Genomic DNA, 23,839 nt, shown 5'->3' with positions numbered 1-23,839 from the left:
TTCTATAAAGTAACTAAATAAGAATCATGAGAAAGTAAATTGTAACTATGTAAATAATAAATAAGACTTCGTTGTATAAATTAACATTATTAATGAATGAAAATAGTAGACAATTCAATTACTACAGTTCTACTGAGCTTACAGCCATTGTTCATTTATTTGTTATAGTTAATTATTACTTACTTGACTTTCTCATTTAGGTACGTATTTTATTTATACAGAAAAAAATGACAATTAACACAGCCTTTTTTGTATGTATTTTCAGCATTTTTTTTTTTTGTGAAAAAACCTTACATTTTGGCCTGAATTCAGGAACATGAATGCAGGAATCTAAAGGTTTTGTTTCACTCTTACTACCTAATGTTATAAACAGGAATATTTTGGATGTACATACATGTACATATTGTTTGCTCCTCTTTCACTTTAAAACTACTGAATAGGTAGGTAATTGTAGTAATGTAGCTTTCACATCAGAATAAAATATATGCTACTTTTTATCCATATGTGGAAAGTACCTAGTACCCTCTTCAAGCAAGTCAAACCGCTATCAGCAACTAATGTGTTAATATATCAATCATGGTTTTACACTTAAACTTAATATCTTATGCCTTCATTTTAATCGAATTTTCCTTTATCCTCAATAGATAGGTTTGCGTGCCTACTAAGTGCTGCTTATACTTAAGTACGTTATTAGTATGCATATGTCGTGTTCAATTCTTTCTTTTGTACGTATGTATGTAAGTAATGCTTAGGGGTAAAATGTGTAGTCATTGTCTAAAGGAATAAAATTGTATTTAAAATGTGATTAGATTTTATTATCTCTCAGATTATTAGATAAAGGTGACACAGTCGACAAAATTAGGCATGATTTGAAATTAGCAATGTTTATTTTTTTTTTAAGTTATGTTAACTCTTGAAAACCTTTAATGATTCTTATTTTAATGAACGCCTCAAATCTCTCGCTTCACCTTTAGGTTATGTACCTTTAAAAACCAACAAAAACTATTTGTTTTCCATCCACAAGACCAAATCCTTTACCAATCTCCTTACAAAAAACACAACGCCCATAAACAAAACAACTACCAAAGCACCAAAAAGGTGGAGGCTCTCAATATTCGTCAGATATTTTTCAATATGTCCGCCAGAAACATAGGCACGAAACCATTTAGATTACGTGTTACGAAAGGTTAATACGATTAGACTGTGCCAGGGATGCCCTTGATCACTTAATACTCTTTTAGCATACCTATTTGGGTCACCTGTGTTTTTTTTTTAGTAGCTTGTCTTTGGAAATATCGTTTAGGAATGGTCAAGCGAATTTTTGGGTAGTTAGGAACTTTGAATGCTGAAAAGAAGAGTATTTACGTTATTTTTTTACAGTCGTATAGGTATTATGCTAGTTAATGTATATAAAAGCTATTGCTTGGTCTAATTGTTTGGGTTTAAGGGCTAGGAAATGGACAGATTTGTAAAATTATCCCATGAATTTATAATCTGAAACTATAAATCATACTTACTTTGTTTATGAAATTAATATTATCGTCAATAATAACCAGACGACCTTCAAAAAGAAAAAGATTCTTGCCGAAAAAACATTTTGATAAATATTTATAACAGTAACACTGCAACAATAACTTTTTCAATAAACCGAGACCGTTATTAACGTTTCACTGAACAAAATAACTTTGCAGATAAAAAGCTACATAAAAGAGATCGAGCAAAATTATATAAACAACATAACAAGCCAAACTACGTTCGAATCATGTAAAAACCTGTAAACATGCCACTATGTAAAACACTTTCATTGCATCCTGTGCATTTCCAAAAATTTTGCAAAATCTTACCACAGACGGCAAACGGACTACATTATTTTTTTTAGTTGCCACTAAGGCAGCATTAATTCTATTTTTGAATTGGCAATTTTTTTGTCACACTGTCACATTATTGGTAAAAGAAAACAAAACACGCGCGTTTTTTTTGACGTTCGTTTTTGAATTTGTTTTTTTTTTATTTTGTTGTTGACACTAGGGTTGGCACTTTTTTTGTTGTAATTGTTTTGTTTGTCGGAGTTTGTATGTCGCGTTGTTTTCGTGGGCGCGCGCTCGTGACGGAAGACCCTCTCGTATCGTCGCCGACGTTAGACTGAGTTGGGACCACCTATAAACTGTACAGACGAACGGTGAAGTGATTTATCTTTTGATGTTTTAATTAGCTACTGAGGTTTGTCGAGCTTTGAATGTGTAGGCATTTCAATTTGGATTAATTTTGGCTTCAATCATATTTTTTATAATCATTTTAGAACATTGGCTATAAGCGTTATGGCCGTCGCTTTTAAGAGTCCACCTCAAAAGTCCTAAAAATAGAGGTGTTTAAAAATGTTGTGACGACGTGAAGTGTGTTTAATTTTTATAGGTAAAATTAAATTCTGTGGTATTAAGTCTAGACTTTTGGCAATTAGTTTTTCTTTTTAATATTAATTAATATTCACAGCTACTATATTAGAACGGGTTTTTTCACAGTTAGGTACTACATTAGGACGAGTTACATTTTATTGTACCGATCACTTTGAATAAAATTTTCTTATATTTCAAAATACAGTAATTAGACTGGTTAAAAATAAAAATACTTTTGTACTTAAACAGCGAAACAGCGAATACAAAAAAGATAATTTTTCAGAACTTTGATTTGAAACAATTGTTACCAAGTCAATAGTTTTGTGTACATACGACCTTTTTGTTCTCTCTGTAATAAGGTCGATACCAAATTAATATTTAACGTTTTAATATTGAATGTGGGTCCCATTTTCCCCGAAAGAGAACTTTTGGAGTTTCTGCGGTTGGATTATTCTTTGTCTCTCGATAAAAGCGGTCTCGGAGGCATGTAATTGACAATAATACCTACATTAGAAGTCGGTTGGCCGAATGTTGACGAAAACTTCCGAAGTGGCCCGAAGTGGGAGTTAGTATGATTCTTCATGTAATGGTTATTGCTTGTCGAAGGTTAAACTGATGCTTAATATGTTGCTTTGCGTAGAGGGTATGATTGCGTTGTTGATATGATTATTTTATTAAATAGATCTTCAGCAGCCTTTTTATTTTCCCACTGCGGGGCGCAGGCCTCTTCTCATACAGAAAGACGGATTGGTGAATTGAGACTTAAAAGTCCAGGTTTCCTCAAGTTTTCTTCTTTCACCTTTTTCAATCTTTGGTGTCCAAAAAGTTAGAATGGTCCCGCTTGATCTGAAATCAAACCTATTCATACTTGAGAGGCCACTAGGCCACGAGAATTTCATGACACACGGAAAAATAACATAAAAAATCTGCGTATAAGCAATCAATAGGTCACCCTTTTATTTCCCAAGGGCGCCATCAAAGCGGATCGATACAATGGGCAGGAACCTCCTGAGTGTTATCTCAAAGGATGCTTGTCGGCCAAATGTGCCGGTGTCGGCGTTTGTCGGCCAAACGTGTCGGCGTAAGCGTTACGCTGAGAGGGATGAGAGGCAGGTTGATTAATGGTATTGGTCATTATAATTATGTGGGTTGGTAAAGATAATGGAATTATATTTTGAGAGAAATTATGTTAATAGAGGGAAAAATAAAATGATTTTGGTTGTTGTCAATTTTTAAAGAAACTGAGAGTAGGTGTAACGTTCGTTCGTGAAACAAAAAAAGCATTTCAACTTTAAAGCAATTTAAGTGAGTCAATTACTTAAATGTAGATTTAAGTGGTTGCCGTCGCTGACATAATATAATATAAACAATCGTTTTGTCACAGGAGTCACTGGCCCGGGATCATGTTAATATAATAATCTTTGTAGTGAATCCGAAATAACAATGTGATCAATTTCAGTTACTCTAAAGAAAAAGCTGGTGCTTTAACCAACAATCACCGTCAATCACATTAAAAAACAGTGCACGCTAACCACTCATTTATGCATAAAACCTCCACGTATAAACAAAAACAATAGCACATCGTTAAAAAAAAATCACCAAATTTTTAACTGTCACACTTTTGTACTCACCTGTACCGAATTGACAACGATGTATAGCGGTACAGTTGTTAACAAAATTAATTGGGGCTGATCAAATTGCTGAATGATATTATGTGTTGGTTAACTTTGTTTTGCTGGACTTTGTTTATCGGGTGGCTAAATTGATTTTGTTTTTTTATGCCGTGGGTGTGTAGTGTGTTGGTTTAAGGTGAAAAGTTCGTGGAGATTGATGAGTATGGTCTAGGTATGTTGATAAAAGAGTAGAAGTGATCCATAACTAGATTTAGGAATAGAGTAGGAAGGTGAAAAGTGTAGGTTGTGATTGAAAAGTAAGCAATTTATATTATTGAATAAGTTTGTGAGTAGGTATTGTTTTATATATCCTATATTATATTCATGTTGATAAAATAAAAAGCTCCTTGTAATTGACCTTGACGACCTCGATGGCGCAATGGTCACCATGCCGGACAGCGGAACCTGAGGTCCCGGGTTCGATTCCCGGTTCGGTCGACATTTGTGTGATGAGCATGCTTGTTGGCCGTGGTCTGGGTGTTAAAATATGTATTTATAAATATGTATATATGTAGCTATATGTAGTTTATCAGTTGTGTTAGCACCCATAACACAAGTTAATTAATAACTTACCATGGGGCTAACCGACCGTGTGCGAAAAGGTGTCCCGGCATTAATTAACTTAAATGTCAAGTTATTATCACATATAGTTTTTTATACGTCAAACTATCGTCACCGCCTATCTGCATTAGATAAAACTTTGTGGACGTTAGAAAGGCATGTGACAGGTAATTTTAATCGATCGTAATAAGATAAAAATCCTTACACATATTTATATTGTGAATATAGCTCAGCCGCGCTTTCATGTCACAGCTACTGAACAGATTATGAAAAAGGAATAAGGCTACTTTTCATCCAATTTCAGCAAATAGCTCTATCAGGACAATAGCAACTAGTATTGATTTGTACCTGTTTTATTAAGACTAGAATCTATCTCAAAGTTGACATAACAAAAGTAAAGGTACCTTCAAAGTAATGACAGTTTAGACTAGTTTTGAACGAAATCTGACCTCTTTTGACCTATCTGACCTTAAGGCATAACCCCATGACATCTTGTGAACTAAATAACAATATTGTTGTTACGATTATTTACGTTGAAGATGGTATTTTCTTCGCCCCATATAACTAGCTTTAATTTGAATAGTAATAATATGTATATGCAAAACATTTTATTTTTTATGTGAGAAATGAACCAAGCAATCAATTACATTGATTTTGCTTTTTCACTATATTACCTACTAGCTGGTTTTCCTCAGTTTCCCTCGCGTTTCGTGGAAACTACTGACTATGTTACTCGGGTATAACGTAGCTTCCCACAACAGTGCAAGAATTTTTCAAATCGGTACAGTAGTTGAGAAACTTCAACTCATAAACAAACAAAATAAGGTTCCGTTTATTATATTAGTGTAAAATCGACGAATCAGCGAATAAAAATCATTCTTACTAATCCAGTTAGATAGAAAGTTTATCTTAGAAAATCCTTTCTATCACATTTTTGACCCTAACACTAAACTGTCTAAAGGTCTATAGATCAAAGTAAATCAGTTCAAAGATCGTTCAAATCTTCATCAATCATTTTCTGTTAGACCTTTTTATAATATTACAACATTATTATTTTATCTATGCTTTATGCAAATAAAACTTTATCTTTAAAACACAATAACTGCTATAATAGGATAAAACGAACAAATGTTAGCTTTTGCAACGCTATTGTATTGAGTTAAATATTAATCTTTTTTTCGAATATATTTATTCAAAGCTATTTGCAAGTGAAATAGGTTTTAATATAATATTTACATTATTTAAGGGAATACATTATATTAAAATGAAAATACTTTTTTATAGGAAATCATCAAATGACCCCTCCCACTATGGGTGCAGCGAGAGGGAGTGTCAGACTCCTACTGACTAAAACCCGCCATGTCCCTTCTCAAGCCTTTTATGTACCAGGGCCGCGGTCAGACTTTCGAACTATCCACTCTATCCATTTAAAACTCATAATTCCACGCTTTTAAGAATAACCGCATGAAACTGAATACTGCTAATAAATAACGAATAATAACCGTATAATAATCAAATTTTAAAATAAGTCTGTTTTCATACACAATAAATTCCACAAGGTCGATATAAAAACTCATTGGTCCGAACCTGATATGCACTTGACTCCACTCTACGTAATTGAGTTTTCATTTGGTAGCACAGCTGTGTGGCTATTTTAAATTCCATATTTTCCGTTTTATCCATAAAAAATATGTATTTTTCTTGTGTGAAATGATTTGAATAAATTTTACCAGTGTTTTATTAAATGTAGGTAATTTCAGTCAAAATAAATAATTTTCTGTAAATGAAATACTGAAAACCTAATTGCAGTAAGTCAATAAAAAGTTTAATTAAGTCTTAATAAACTATTCTTATTTACAAACTTTATTGTGAAAGTTACAACCACAAAATTAATTATAACGCAAAGTGCTACGGTGCTACGCTCCGCTACGCCGTAGCCAGTTACGTAGGCATTGTGCTACGAATGAAATTAAAAGTTGCGTATACGTTAGAAATATGATAGAGCTCATAGCTAAGTGAAAGCGACACAGAACGACCAATCATAAGCAACCAAGGTTAAGCGAAGCTCGGCGTGGCTGGTCCGTGGATGGGTGACCACTATGACCAGTTTTTCCGTATTCTGGATGGCACCATATTTTAGTGGGTCCTGACTGTTATTTGAACATACCGTCTGTCCTTACGGGTGGTCAACAAGCCAGATAGTTTAATAACCAGCGTTATGAAGGGCTATCGGGTTGCCTGGTTGGCTGGGTTGAGCAGGTCAGATAGGCAGTCGCTCCATGTAAAACACTGGTACTCAGCTGCATCCAGTTAGACTGGAAGTCGACCCCAACATAGTTGGGAAAACACATAGAAGGAAATATATCCGTCAGAGTGTTTTCTTAGAATATTTTGTTTAACAAATCACATTACGTTTTCATTGCTTGTGTTTCGCTTGAAGCTTCGGGCGTTTCATACATATCGTCTATTACAGAAAAGCAATTTCCTTTTCCCTTTTATTTGTTTGAAATTGAATTAGATTTTGTGAAATCTGTATCAGATATGTGTAAGTAAGAAGATATTAGAATCTCTTTTATCCCACATTTGCAAATGCGTTTGAAGAAAACAATTTAGGCCCGAGTTGACGGATATTGAAAATTCCGTATTTCTCTAAAACAACTTTTAAAAATAAACGTAAAAGCATTTGTTTTAAATAACTATTAATTTAAATAACTTTATGTACACCCATGTTTTTTACAAATAAAGTATCTTGTATCTTAATAACAAATCTTATTCCAAACATAATTTAACTGACTTCAATAATATACCTTAAACCTACTCCTAAGTGTGACAAATACCAAGATGAAATCTGCATCAAAATCTGTTCATCCAAACGTAAGATTATCGCGCACCAACATACATACATACAAATCAAAATGAGAACCACCTTTTTGAAGTCATTTAAAAAACTCGGACTGATTAATTTAGCTCAGTTTTCTTTTTCTAATCCTCCAAGGTCAAAAGGTGTTTTCCTAAGTTCAATTATATCAGTAACCATAATGTAACATATTTTCGTGTATTTCAGTAGAACTAAGTTCTGGATAGTTCGCGAACACTTTGAATACATACCCTCGATAGAAGTTCCAGAATTAGGAATTAGTTTCGCAAAGAATAACTAATTCATTACGTTTATTTGAAGTTTAGCTATGAATGGATTATTTTGATCATAGTTGTTGAAGCTCGAATAAGTTATTTTCTTGGATATAACGTAATTATTGTAGGTTATAACTTAATTATATGGCACAAATGTTTTGGTTTGACTGCGCTTATCGCGGTTGGTCTGGAATCGCATTATCATCTTTGTCATGGCTTTCATAATCAGCGATTTTTTCAGCATCCCACTGCAAGGCAGGCTTCTTCTCATACAGAGAAGGAATGAGCATTAATCACCACACTTGCCTAAGATGGATTGTCGATTTCAGGTTTTTGTGTTATTGCAACATTTTGTAAAAACTGGTAGACTCTTTACTATTTTGTTATATTTTTTTGATGTCATCATCCTCCGAGCCTTTTCCCAACTATGTTGGGGTCGGCTTTTTTTGAGGACAACCTCTGCCAATTCCCTTTTTTACATATTTTACAATATAATGCGCTCATAGATATTATATAATATTAAGAAAAATAATATTTCACTACGAATAACCTTAAGTTAACATTATTAAAAGTTATGTTTAAGTTGTAAGATAACCTTCTGAAACTAAGAACAATAACATGGCGAATAGTAAAATGTCTGAACTTTCACCTTTCACCCACTTTCGACCTCTCCACACAAATAACTTGACTTAGCTAAACTTATTTCGAAGTGACATCACTTTTTTAATGATCCTAAGTGCATTTATTAACCATAAATGGTCATGTGCAAAGCTATAGATTAAATAATGTAATAGAAAAAATTGATATATTATATTAGCTCCCATCGGGGTACATTTGTCTCGTGAGAACAACTCGGCGCACCAGGATAAAAAGTAGCCTATAGCCTTTCTCGGTCGACACTGAAATTTTAAAATCGGTTCAGTAATTCCCAAGATTATCTTGTGAAATCAAACAGAACATATAAAGATTATTCGTGTGTTCTCTTGCTTATTCCTCTTTTTCTCAAAAATACATAAATTGTCCTCAATAACATACTTTTACTTTCAAAGTATGTCATTGAAGAATAATTTATTTATTTCTTAGACACTGAATATAGGCACCTACACAAAAAATACATTAATATGCATACACTTCTAAATTATTGTTTTATTGAACTAAAACCACTCTTAAACAAACACCACAAAACAATTACATTTCTATTTACTTAAACGAAAAGTAAAAAATAAGAACAAAAACAGGATTTCCATAAAATTTGAATTTATTTGCACGAAAAACCATTTCAATGTGTTTATTTAAACCATAGACAAAATAAAGAGATAGAGAAACTTTGTTGAGTACACAGAAATACATTTTCAATTTGAATAAAAGGGTTCTCTATGGCGTTTCAATTTAAATAAAGAATACCTAAGTTATAGGGTTTTACGATGGTCGATATGTACGGTAGAAAGGTATGACCTGGTTCCTATTTTAAAACAAATGTAATCCAAACTTGGACAAGACAGTAGTTCTGTTTAGTAATATTATGAATGGGGTAAGTTTATAAGTTATCAGTAGTAGTAGGAGTTCATTTATTAGGAAAGAAATATTAATTTATTTGAGAGCTTTAAGTCCATACTACATTGATATCGTTGGATAAAAGCTGTTAAATAGAACCATAATAAAGAAACTCCGACAAAACGTGACTATAAATTAAGTTCTTTTGTATTATTGCTGTGTCTAAAATAGTCGTGTCTGTTTATGTCAGTTGACATAACACATTAACAGTAACATTTCATAATCATAGTTTACAGTGACAGACACACTATTTTAAGAAAACTTAGAAAAAAAGATTTAAATAAGTGTTTTTGTACTTGTATAGATAACAATACTTTGGCTCTTACCAAAGATAACTTTATTCAGAAAATAACCTCAATAGGTTATTTGTGCAATTTTCAGAATAAAGATATTTTCATGCAATTTGAACCATGCTCGAGTGAGGCAGTAGGAAGCAATTCGACAGCTGTTGCCTCTCACGAACAATTGCAAAGCGTTTTGTATTTATTATTCAAACTAGTGGGTTTTCTCAGGAACCTTTTGCACCTAAGTGACAAATTACACTAATCAGTTGCATTTTTGCCTTCATATTATGCTGCATTTGAATTTTTCCCACTAATGTTCCTATAGAAAATAAAGTGATGATACATAGTTTGTGACTTTGTATGTCTCACGTTTGCTTGAAGAAAGCGGTCTCTGCTGAATCTGGTTAGACTGGAAACTGACCTCAACATAATTGGGAAAAAGGCTCGGAGGATGATGATTCAGGTCTAAAACGTTATTATTTTATCTGAATTATACCATTTTTACAACATACTATATTTAACATTTAAATAAGCAACAGTTTCAAGGACAATAATACAAACAAACATAAAAAGCAAATATCTCAATTAAAACCAAAACCTACTCGTCCTAATTACAACACTATCTTCCATCTTTTGTCTACTCATAAATCTATGCTCCATACATAGACTGACCTGAAGGGGAAGGGGTCACGCATGGAGGAAGAAAAGATAGCGGAGATGCCATAAGGAAGGTATGTCACGCGGCTTCTTGTAGGTCAAGCAACATACGGTAGGCATCAGTTACTAGAACTAACGAGACGTTCGGGTTCCTTAACAAAACAAAGCCAATCCGTCTAAGATTGTTTTTGATAGGTTGGTGATTTGATTTTGAAAATTTGGACCCAAAAGGCGTGTAGGAGCGGAGCTAGTAACGTTCCTCGTATCCCAAACACCCGCATATTGGCTCGCTACTTTCTTAGTAGATCTTCTTCTTATCGAGTGAGCCGCAGGTTTAATCACCTAGCAAGCCACCAGAGTTTTCTCAAATTCGCCTGACGGCCTCTGACGTAGTTATTGCGTTATGACATCTCTTCTAGTCATTTTGTTCTCCATTGATTCACGTTTCTAATGCTCGTCACGTAGGAAGCGTGTGCGGACGATATGGCGATGTAAGTGAGGTCCACTGCATTCATTTGACCAGCGAATTTATTGTGTAGGTTGTTGTAGCAAGCTGTTTTTATGTTTATGAGGATAGTGGAAGAATGATAGCAATAATAACTTAGACTGTGAGATACAGAATTTTCCCACTACAAGAGGTAGTGGGAAAATTGCAAAGTCATAAACTTTTTTTATCTTTTAAAATCTCAATGTGAGCAGTCGGTTTTTCACGACAAATTTAATCTTCAATAACCACTTTTACAAGATGCAACTGGGTACCCTGAGTATCAATAAATCGCGTCTTAAATCAGAGCTAAGCACTCATATCAAAATTATTCGATGTCATTTCAATCTTAAATTGTTTCAAATCAGTTAAACTTACACTAAAAACAGGATAAAATAACTACTTATCTGAGTAAAGAATCTATTTCAAAAGATTGCCATTGCGAACACTTATAGATCTTCTCGATTTAAGAACTGGTCTCAATATAACTTAACATTCTAGACGTTGTAAAAGTATTTACGACCAGCATTGCGCTGGTGACTCAATTTTTATGACATAATACTCATCATACTTAAATATAATGCAGGACAAAATGGCCGATATTACCCCTTATTGGATTTAGTACCGTAATTTTGTTCCAATGAATACGAATAGTTTGAGGAAAAATAGCTAATGTTTTATGTAAGGTTTGTTTTGGGTGTGAGAAGGAACTGAATTGGAAGGAATATATACCTATATAATATAACCTGCTTTTCATTTGGGTTTATTGTTCTAGTAAGCTATATTTAGGCATTCGCTTCTCGAAATAAGACGCCTTCTGAAGTGTTCAGCTTTCATGTTAGAGGATTTTCCGCCCGATTTTTCATTTCACACCAGCGGGTTTGAAACGTCATTTTTCACAGCAGCTATTATCAATTGTTTACTGTCGCGCGTATGTACGCGGCTAAGCGATGCCTTGCACAAAATCCGTTAAAAAACCTTACTTAATAATTTTAGTTATGGGTCTAACATACCCTGAACATTTCTAAATACTTTCTCTCTACGTTTTAAATAAAAATCATCTACAAGTAAACATCAAGACTAATTTACTTGTACCCAACGTCTTTAACCAAAGCAATCTTTACCGTACAAACGACGGACAGACAGCCATACATACATGTTTGTAGAGAAACAACTGCAGTTTATTATCAGCACGGCTCCCTACAGATAATTATCAGCAGACGCTTAGACTGCACTGTGTGTGGCTACGAAGTAAGAGAGTGACAGCTTATGGGAATTGTGATCGTTGGTTTGAATGAAAAGAATTGTGTGTTGTTTTTTTGTTTGTTTTTAATTTGGGTTGAGAATTTATTGTCAAAGGATTTTAAATCTCTCATGTATTTTAAGAAGGCTAAGGACAATTAATTGTTTACAAGATTCTTTCATTTTAACATTTGAGTTTTTTACCATTTACCATTTAAACCATTTATTTGCTACACATACACTTTACATTTATAGGACAACAAATTTTAATCATTTGTAACTTTACGGACGCTTTTAATTCTGTAAATCCAGATTACAATCTAGCAGGTAAAGGCTATACCAGAAGAAATGCACAGCGCCGCACCGGTGGAATTTCGCATTGTCAAAAAATTCCTCCTCATCAACCAGCTTTGTTTTTTTTCAGATACCATTATCAATTTATCCCCGCTGTCCTATCCGTCCTAGCAGTACGGAGTTGTAACCCAGTAGTAGATACAACGCCATCTATCGAGTACTTGGAAACTGTTTTTTAACTTTAAAAAAAGCCCGCCAAACGCTACTGTAACGGCCCCAACCTAACAGTAAGGAGTTGTATACACGCACGGCCGTGACGGCGGGGCGTCTCTTCATTACGCCTCACAGCTGGGCAGATGTAGGATATTGCTTGTAATTACTTGTTCGTCATTTTGTTACTAATATTGTTTGTTTGTAATTTTTTTTTTCAGTATTATTTTTGAAAATCTGTCGTTAATTTATCCACGCTACCCTAAAGGCCCGGCCTAACAGTAAGGCGTTGTATACACGCACGGCGTGACGTCGGGGCGTCTCGTCATTACGCCTCACAGCTGGGCACATGTAGGATATTGCTGTAATTACTTGTTCGTCATTTTGTTACTATTAATGTTGGATATTGTTGGTGAATGTGGGTGTGGGATTGATTGTTGTGGGTGATTGATATGTTATGTAAACACACATCAGAAGTGTCAAACACTTTATTGCGGATTTCTCGAGATTGGTATTTGGCTTTGTATTTAATTTATAAAGATCCTTTTTGGTTAGTTCATAAATTAAAACAGGAACAGTCGAGTAAAATTTGAAAAATCAGGTGTCAATATTTTTCTTTACTTGAAAACATGAAATAGATGCTAAAGTAATCCAACTGTTCAGATAATACGCAGCATTTTTTTAAATAAGGGTAAGTATAATAAATTCTTAGCAATTTCCAAGCAAACCTAGTTCCTCAACAAAACCTTTCAGAAAACTGTAGATCTAAATATCCATTTAACATTCTTAGGCTAGCGTCACTCTTAATTACAGTACAAAACAAACTGGCAACCAGAATCAAATATTTAAGTTGCCCCGACATTTCGTTTGTCGCCTGCCTATGAACGTAACATGAACGGAATTAGAAATACGGAATTAAAATCAGGAATTCACTGTCTTGCGGCTTTTGTTTTGTAATTACACTTAATGCCAATGAATTTGGGTCACAAGTTTTGTTCGCTCAGAAGAAATGAATTATTGAATAAGTTGGAAAAGGTTCCTAACAATTTGGGGATGGTGGACTCATGAACAGTTATTTGAAATTGACTCGAAGTGAAAATGACAATTATACAAGGAATAGGTATGTATAGAAAAGTACGTAACATTGCTTCATATTTTTTACATCTATAACAATAAGGTAAAGGGAGACTCAAGGCTTTTTATCCGATTGCGCATAGTAGTTCCGACGGGCCGCGGGTGAAACCAAGGGCCGTAGATGATAGACTATTTCTTTATTAACTAATCTTTATATAACATTTAGTTTTTCCGGCCAAACGTACGTTACGTAGGTGTGTGTCCCAAAGAAAGAAAATAGTAAAAACAGTATCATTTTCAACAATAGATCAAGGGTATTAGATGTCTTTTTCCAGACGTTGTTAGCGAATATTTTATGACGTTGTATAAAAATAAACGGAACGTTACAAGGAACTTAATATTTTTGTGTTTCTTGTAACTTTTGATACTTACAATTTTTTTTTTCGAAATAATTTCCAGACTTTCAGACAGATTCGTTATAAATAGCAGTTAAGTTGATCTAGTAAACATATACTCAATATCTATCACAAAGAATAATTTTACCAATTTTTTTTTACGAAAAAATAAACACACATAAAAAACGAGAATCACCTAAATATCTCTATGACAAATATCACGCTCCCTAAATCACCGCCAACACAATAAAGGCGGGCACACACATACAAAATTTACCATCCGTCCCGACTCCTAACTCTTACATGGAGACCTCCTTAACAACGTGAATAATTGAAGCCTAACTTCCCTTGTGGTTTGTGTGAAAACTCATAGATGGCGTTACTTTACTCGACGTAGAAGTAAAATAATGGTTTGAGTAAACTTTGAGTGAGATTGTGTGTTTCTATCTAGTGTTGTGCTATGTTTGAAAATATTGTTTGTAAGTTTATATTTAGTAACAATATAGGTGGATTATAAAAATAGTTTCGTTGCTATAAAGTTTTTTTCTTCCTGAGTGGGGCGATAAAAAGAGAGTTTCTGTAGGTACAACACAGTTTAAAAAAGATGGCAAGGATTAATAAAGTTTTGTCGTTGATGTATAAGTAACTAAGGGTACACGTGATGGAACTATTTACTTTAGTCCTTATGATCCGGTACGTAGTTGTATACATTTATATTTTTGTAACGTTTCATGTTTTCATGTACCTAAGTATCATATTATACTTAGAAAGAAAAAGTGAACATATTTAAAGTATTTTATGTAACGTAACCTTTGAGCTTAGGCTATAATAAATCTAATGAATATTTATCAAAAATAGCCTTCCCAGATCATAAAATATACCCTCCAGGCCATTGTAAGGCCCACACATTTTTCTGAGACGCAGCAAATTGCTTGTAAATGATAAGTGGCTGAATTCATTTTTTTTCTTATAACACCTAATTTATTTGGATAGCTTGTAGCCTTTTAACTCTAAGTCGAAGTACTTAGTTTGATTAACGCTGAAATAAATAGATCATTTGCTCGAATCTCAGTGGTCATCGTAGATTGGATATCACGTCAACCCTTTTTTCTGTCGTTTCGCACGAATGTCGTTTAACAGTATAGCTTTTTGTAGTTGGATGGTAAATTTTGAACAAGAAAATAAAGCATTTTCTGATCTATATATATAGTATGATATACATATACAGATAGGCGGCTTCTTTTAAAACACTAGTACTCAGTAGCATCCGATTAGACTAGAAGCCGACCCCAACATAGCTGGGAAAAGGCTCGGCAGGTGACAATGTACAAAAAAAAATTCAGGGTCAGAACAGTAGTGAACAAAACTATCTCTAAAGCTCTCGGAATAGATAGAAATCTTGAAATAAGGCCTACTATAAAGATGTCAATATGGGTTCCTTGATCCCTGTAATGTGTCAGGCGACGTTCAAATTGATGGCACTGCACGGTTGAAAGAAAATATACATATGACAGTATACTTAGTTCGTTTTCGTGGATTTTTTCATTGCTAGTAGGTACTTTTTTTGGTTGGCTGAATCAAAGTCCTAATACGACGACATGGCGAAGCCGATTGAGAAAGCAAAGTCCATACGACGAAAGGGCGACTCCGATTAAGATAAAGTCTAGAGATAAGTGGCCAACTAGAGACGATTGTAGGCTTTTTACAAGTAAGGAATACTTTCTTAGAAACAATTACTAGACCAGTCTTAATTAATTCCATTCATACAGAAAGAAAAGAGTAAACCACATTTTAATTTCTTCATTAATCTTTTCTACATTTTAATTATTTAGCCGTATTTTATTTAGGTACTTTACCCAAATCAATATTATTTGGAAACATTACACTTAACATTGGAAACCAATAAATTGGGATCAGAGCACATTTTTCACACCAAAACGGCCTTTTCTTTAATTGACAGCTGGTAATACTCATTAAGCTATCTAAAAGGGATAAGACTTCTAATCGAGTTTGTTTGAGCCTTTTAAAAGAACCCCTTTGGTATTTTTGTTATCTTATGTTAAGATAGGTCATGGCAAAAACGAAAAGGTTAAGTATATAGAGAAGCAATCAAAATATTAAGGAAATCGAAAGATTGGTCTTTTTTCGTTCGCAGTTTTCTTAAAACACAGTTCATGGTTTTAACTAAAAAGTTTAGGTTACTGTTAGAAATACTTTTTCTCCTCCGTTTTTAAATTAAATCGCCAGAAAATTTTAAACGTTCTTCATGTATTCATTTGTTACCAATATTTGTATTTTTTAGAAGACAGAAAAGCATAATCATTAGTTTAATAAAATAATTATCGAAAGCGAAAGAACCAAAAAAACAGAAATGGTACCAACAACGTATCTATAAGTACCAGGGCCACATATATTCCAAGAAGTAATCGAACAAATCTATCGCATGGAATAAGCGAAGTATTTGAAACTCGAATGTGGGGACCGCGGAACGGGGTTACATTTCTATTTCGGGAGAGGCAAAGGTCGTGGGTTAGGAAGGTTCGTTTTATATGGGTATGTATGCAAGCCATGGACGTAATGAGAAGAGGTCATGCGACTTGATATATGATGGATCAAACTTGGATGAGTTTGAAATATTATACAACATATATAATAAAGAGGAAGCATTTTTTTGTTGCCTGTTTTGTGCCTCAAAAGCTCTGAAACTACTGAACCGATTTAAGAAATTCTTTCAGTGTTATTTAGCTACATTATTCTCGAGTAACAATGGCTATATTTTTTCCAGCTACGGGCAGTAGTTCCTACAGTACGCGGATGAAACCGCGTGAAAACCGCTAGTTCCCTATAAAAAAAGCAGCATATGCTCAAAAAGAAAAAGAAATAAAAGTAATGGTTTAATCGTAAAGTTCCAACAAAACGCGCAAGCGCTCGGGACCTCCTATTTAATTATAGTTCGGCCGTTCAGAGAATGCGTTCCTGACACCTATCAGTTAGTCAGGACTAGTGATGGGCACAACATAACACTGAGTTCGTTACCGTTCCCCCAAAATAAACCGCCGCATTATTTTAAGATTATTTTCGTTTTAAATTGGCGGAATCATTTAAAATTTATATTTTAGTTATTTAAGTGGAAACCAAAAAAAGGTAATATTCATATAATAAAATTGATTTATTTATTCTTTGTTACAAAGTTACAATCTGTATTTCTATGCAATAAAGTAAGTACATTGAATTGAATGTGCGTACAGGTGGTGTCTTCATCATCATCTTCGCCTACGTGTATATTACGTGTATATTAGGTATTATCAATAACAGATTCAATCCTGATATCTCGGTCAAAATCTTCCAAAATCAGGTTTAGTCTTAGCGCACGAAACGACAACAAATGACTATTTAGCGTCACAAAATGACGGCCCATGATGCCATTTGGGGTTACCATTTTCAACCTAAATATAAAAATGCTACTTTCTTTCGTGCGTTCAGTTTGATCATAGTTTTATTTTTATATTTCATAAAAGTTATCCTATAGTCCATTATTTTCAAATTCTTAAAAAGAAAAACAAAACGTATTATTTTATATTATAAGTATAACTATAATAATCAACCAGAACAGATTACGATACTTGCCTGTTATTTTTAGCACAGCACTACAAATATAAAGCGCTGACATAACCTTGTAATAGCGCAGTATAGATTTAGAAAAATATTGTTTACCAAGTTATTTGACACTCAATTTGGCACAAAATTACAACATTCATTGATTATTATTGATATAATAATGTTGTTTTAATGCTCAACAATTGTTAAAACGATAAACAACCAGCAAAAATATTTTTATCGTACTGCAACGCCATTACAAAGTTACGTCGTCAGTTCAATCGCGATGTGTCAGAAACGCATTCTCTGAGCGGCCGAACTATAATTTATCGTAAACATCAATTGCGTACTGGCCATAAACACGCCAAGAACCGACGCTGTTAAAGTAAAATATTCCTAATTCAAAATTCTTTTTTTTTCTGCACTTGGCTTTATAGACTTTTGTTTGCTGAAGCGTTTTTAGAAATAAGGTTTTAATGTAAGGTATAATCTTATCGTAAAATAAACTATAAGTCGCGGTGGCCTACTAGAAAAAGCAATAAACTCTCAAGTAAGAGTGGTTTAGTTCCAGGTCAACCAAGTACCAATGCAACTTTTCTAAGTTTGTATGTATTTTCTAAAAAGTGTTAGATACCATTGACTGATTAAAAGATAAAAGAAAACATTTCAAGAAAACCTGGACTACACAGTCTGAAATCACCTACCCGTATTGAGCAAGCGTGGTGATTATCGCTCAATCCTTCTCCGTGTGAGAGGAGGCCTGTGCCCAGCCCAGCAGTGGGACGGTAAAAAGGCTGCTGTGATGAAAATAAACTAAGTACCGTATTATACTCTGTTGTATCATAATTTTCGTTAGGGAATGTAACTGCAATAAACCTGCACTCATTTGCAGAGAATATACGGCTCCTTTAGAATCCTTTCATAATAGAAACTTCAGTATTTTGGCTCGACTCCAGGGAATTGTATTCTAACAGCAAGATACATAAATATGACACATTTTGTTTCTTAGTTTTGTGAAAAAGTTTTTGTTTTCGGGCTATATTTAAGGCTTAAAGTTAGAGTAAACTGGCTTATTCATTCCATGTAACTCTATTTATTACTATATTTTTAGAAACTGAATATAATTTACAGATCATTTTTGTCTTTCTTTACAAATGTGTAGGTAGGTACTAAATTAAAACCTGGATTTCCCATCTGAAACGAAGTATATCGCGTAAATTATTGCGTTTAATTTACTTAATAAAGGTCTCTGCACACAGCGGGCGCGGCACGGCGGGACGGGACGGCGACGCGACGCTGAGCAGTTATAATGTACTAGATACTACGGAGGCCGCCACACAGACCCGTCCCGCTCGACGCGACGCGACGCGACGATCTAGTACATTGTGTCACGTCGCCGTCCCGTCCCGCCGCGCCGCGCCCGCTGTATGCAGAGACCATTATATGGCTGTTAATAGAACAGTAAACATAACCCACCCAAAACAAAAATGTGAAAGACTGCCAAGTTCGATAATATGGGAATGCTTCGCCTATAAAAGAAGTGAGATCTGAATAAGTACCAAGTTCCATACACATACCTCAGTTAAAAATAGTTACTTTTTAATGATGTTACTTGGCAAGTTTTCATACACCTTGTTATAAACCTACTAAACGCAATGAATCAAGTATTTAATTTTCTATTAAAACTTGCCAAGTAATCATCATTAAAAAGTAACTATTTTTAACTGAGGTATGTGTATGGAACTTGGTACTTATTCAGATCTCACTTCTTTTATAGGCGAAGCATTCCCATATTATCGAACTTGGCAGTCTTTCACATTTTTGTTTTGGGTGGGATTTCATTTATTTTTGTAAGGCTGTTTATTTTATTTTTTTCTTATGATGAAGTTAGTCAAAGAAATGTCTCATTTATACTATTTTTTAGATTTTTTAATATGCACTATGTTTCTTACAAAGAAATGAACTAGATTAACTAAATGGACTAGATTTACCAACTGACTGACATGACATGTTATCATATATTATGTTCGTGGATCAAAGTTACACATTCGTTATTTTCGAAAGTGATTCACACTTGGCCGTTTTCAGATTTTTACTTTACTTTGACTAAATACAAACCTTTGTACCATTCGAAGATATATTACATAAATATAGATAAATTTAGTTCGTTTTAGTTCCTTAGGGGTATAAATTTACACCGGGTATAAAACACCTTCATTATTTTGAAACCGACTCACACTTGGCCATTTTCAGATTTTTTCCTTTACCTTGACATAAAGACCTACCTCCATGCCAAATTTCAAGTCAATACGACCATTGGAAGTGGTCTAGGTTTTTGATGAGTGAGTCAGTGAATAAGTGAATAAGTGAATAAGTGAATAAGTGAATAAGTGTATAGTAAAAATAGCAATTTTCTGACGTCAATATCTCAAGACCTACAATAGGTATATTAATGAAATTTTGTATTTTAGATAAGTGAGGGGGTCTCAACAGATACTAGAAATTTGATATGCGTAAATAAAATAGATTTTGAGTTACAGGGGGGTCGAATTTGGCCCGAAATGGTTCGTGTAATATAACCCACGGCCGGTGTGTCGCTTTTTTTGCTCGAACTTGGCGGACACACTGCCGTGTGTCTAGATAGCCCCAAATAAACAAAATTAAGTAAAGACCATTCGAGGCCCTTAAGGGACTCTCAAGAGCATACAATACAAACTACGTTATTTGTTTTTATACCTGCTTTAAAACAATATAAAATAAGGCCTCTCCTAGGTCGTTAAATGGCCATCTTATTAATAATTAATTCGGCTAATGGGATGCTAATAAAATGGCCGACAATACACAATAGTACACTAGTTCATTCTTTATAGTGTGCTCGTGGCAATCGTCATTTGTTTTCATTTAGAAATTGTGTACAGTCAACTTCAGGTCAGTAGTAACAGTTTTATAGGAAAATCGTGCTTATTACTATTGCGTTATGGTGCATGACAGTTACCACTGATGTGCAGTTTACCGTACCTCTCATTACTTGAAAGTTATGGTTTGATGATATTTTTTGTAGAAGTTTACAAGAGCTATGTGATTGAAAAATGAGAGTCAATAAGTAGTTCAGTTTTAAAATCAATAAAAAGCTTAAGTAATGAATATCTCTATTATCCTTATCCCAATTTTTTATTTCGGGTCGGAGCAGCGTGGTTTCAAATTCCATACTCTTTAGTCTGCCATCATCCCATAAGTAATTTTCTTTCTAGCCTAGTATAAATATCTATCAAGATGCATTTATATGGAACCAACCATGCAACAAGGTTAGTGTTTATTGAATGTACATAAGAACGACTAAATTCAAATTCGGACACCGTTGATATTTTTTTTAAACAAAAGAAAAATCCCGTTCCAAGTCTACAAAGTTAAGAACAATAATTTATCTAAAAGCGTCGTTTATCTGCCGGTAGTTGATCCCAAAGCGAACGTGTTACTCACGTCTATAATCATAGTAGATGTGACCCATCCATCAGGGTTGTCTGGGTCTAATGTCTAGACGCTTAGTCTGCGACTGAGTCAAATCTGGCCATGGAAGTTTATGGGAAGTTCACCTGGTTGAATTAAAGCGTGAAAAGGATAAGTAGGAATTCATCAATATATGTAGAGTATTGTTGTTTTTGAAGCCAAAAGATATTCATTAGAGACTACTTTCCGCTAGTTGTTTCACTTGCTTCCCGATAAGTCTTTTCGATGAAAGGGCTATAACACTAAAAAAACAAATTGGTGTAGTAGTTTCTGAGATACAGCATGTTCAAGGAAACTATCAGATATCTGTGTAGACATCAGAATTAATAACACTAGTGAACAAAGCAAGTTTCACGCAAATATCTTTTCTGGGAACAATCCTTTGTACGATGTTTCAATGCAACTGGCGCAGGAAGAAATTGTAAAACTTTGCAATTTTATCAAAAAAGCTAATCAGAAATCTTAACAACAAACACTATAATATCAAGAAAGAACAAAACTTATCTACTAATTAAACAGAAGTGCCACTTTAAGTATAAAACACAGACATTATCCAGAGATAGAACCAATATTTTGTGAGATAACGGCACGATATCGTTTCCGAACTAAAATCATAAATTCCTGGACAAGTGCTGTTGAGATTGGAACTATTTGGAGTTCTTTGGCTGTTAGGTTAATGACCCTCGTCTATGGAGAACAAAAGAACTGGAGGAGGTGCCATAACTGAAAATCGCCTAAGAAAGTAGCGCGCCAAATGCAAGTGAACGATGGACGAGGAACGCCGTTACTGTTTTCTCCCTAAAGGCGTATAACGCCTTTTTTGGACCGACCATTTTTCACTTTCAAGTTCACTCGTAACTGATCGTTTTGATTAAATCCTCCATACGTTTTTGACCAAGAAGGCGCCTGACCTACCTGCATTATGGCATCTCCGCTCATCTATCCTTCCTCCGTGCCCTCGCCCCTATGGGTTCATTTTGGCGCGAAGGAGCAACTATTGTTTATTTTTCTGAGAGTAAATAATTGGGATCGTTCAACTTGGTACATTTAGATGGTAGTGAAGATTGTAGACGGTAAGCTTACGAACATAAGGTCTATTTATTCAGTTAAACCTGAATTGAATTATTTTTACACGCTTTTTAAGCGGCTGTTTTCTGTAAGGAGGCTTTTTGTAGACGTATTTTTTAGATTTTATAATAGGATTTTCCAGGTATAAATAAGGTTTGTACATGTAGTGTTGTATGTCTTAACATGTACTATTACTTTTATTACTAGTCTAGCTAAAGTTACCGTGTTAAAGAATACACCTCGTATCATGTAAAATTGTAAACTTCTATGCTAGATGTATCGATCACAGCGACCCTGATTGATGTATTCAGCCGAGGCCATGTTAACAACCACGTTGGCTTGCCTGCCTACATACCAACTAGTTTGTCTAAACTAAAAGCTAGCCGATAGAATAACTATGATGGCGTATAAAAGGTAGTAGCTAGGAAAATCATTCGTATAGAGATCAATCTTTGTGAGAGAAAATCATCCCCTATAAAGAAAAGTACCTATGAAGAAGAAAAATAATATTAAGTCAAAATAAAAATTAATTGCCAAAAAGCAAGCAAATGCTTTTATTTTCACCCCGCAAAACGAAATGAAACTACCAGGATCGCATAACCGACCAACAACCTTCAATGCAGCGTAAAGCCAAACCGCACGACAGTTCAACAGCTCATACAAACAAAATCAAATAAAGGTAAAACCACTAGAACATAGTAACTGGTAACTGTAACCACTCGTTACTAGTTACTAACTAACCGTCGGCAAGTTAATTTGTCACTCTGTCACTCTACATACACGTTCGCGGCAAACGGGAGAGTTTTAACCCATGTGCAAATTGATAAAGTTGAACATGAATTGTAGTCTATTGTGAAACTTGTACCTAATGTGTGTTTTTTCAAGGGAATGTAATACGTATATTGTGGTTTTTATATATGTGTTTTTTTCAAGGTAATGATTGCTTTTATAGCCTGATGGTCTTAATCATCTGCTGAAAGTAAATTCCCAGGCATTTAGGTATTATTGATGAAAATATCACCAGTAACAAGCACAATATTAGGAATACCATAAATAAAGAATTGAAACTGGACTATTGGTCTACTTTATAGACCAAAGTTGACAAAAATATAAAAAGGCATTTTCAAACTAACGGTCAACAATTTGGAGGTTATATTCTAACCTATAACCCAGTCACTAAGTAAATTTAGTCTTCCCATCTAATTCTAAAGTCCAATTACTTAGTTTTCGCTAAAACAATGTTCTGACCTCTTCCTGATTGATGTCTCGCGGAGTCTGGACTATTTTATGGGCAAACTTTGAGCGGCAATTAAAATTGCGGACAGCGCCATCTGTTAGTGAACTCCAGAGTTAATGCAAGTAATAAATGGTCTGCGAAAGTTGGTAGCTCTGTTCATTGAGTTCGATTAATCATTTTAATTATTTGTTACTTATTCAGGCAGACTTTTTTCGCCTTTTTTATTTTTGTTTCTGTTTACTTAATTATCTTTTAGATTGAATGCATTTAATGCTAGAAAGAAGAAATGAAAACACCAGAGTGCTGTGAAAATACTTACAATAAGTGGACCAAATATTTTTTTTAATTTAACGTGGTCTAAACTTTTACAATTCTGAGACCTCTTCAAACAAACTCTGATTTTCTCAAAAAAGTAAACATGAATTTTAAAATTAATTTCTATTTTGTTCAAAAATGTTGTTCATATCATCAGCTCTG

At 34.2% G+C, this 23,839-nt stretch overlaps 1 protein-coding gene across 15 annotated transcripts in view; it reads right to left on the bottom strand.

The window, feature by feature from the left end:
- The window catches only part of Cngl (Cyclic nucleotide-gated ion channel-like), a 299,859-nt gene that overhangs the window by 95,132 nt on the left and 180,888 nt on the right, over positions 1 to 23,839 (bottom strand). The window contains exon 1 of one of the 15 annotated variants that reach the window (XM_064040534.1): positions 1,845 to 2,143. The exons of the other annotated variants lie outside the window; for them this stretch is intronic. The gene's annotated coding sequence lies outside the window, so the exon portion shown is untranslated. Of the gene's footprint in view, positions 1 to 1,844; positions 2,144 to 23,839 lie in introns of those variants that run through there. 15 annotated transcript variants of the gene reach the window in all.

This window comes from Helicoverpa armigera, chromosome 22 (genome assembly GCF_030705265.1).
Source record: "Helicoverpa armigera isolate CAAS_96S chromosome 22, ASM3070526v1, whole genome shotgun sequence".
In the NCBI taxonomy this organism is placed as follows: Eukaryota; Metazoa; Arthropoda; class Insecta; order Lepidoptera; family Noctuidae; genus Helicoverpa; species Helicoverpa armigera.
The sequence above is the reverse complement of the archived record's forward strand: the minus strand, read 5'-3'. Positions and strand labels throughout refer to the sequence as shown.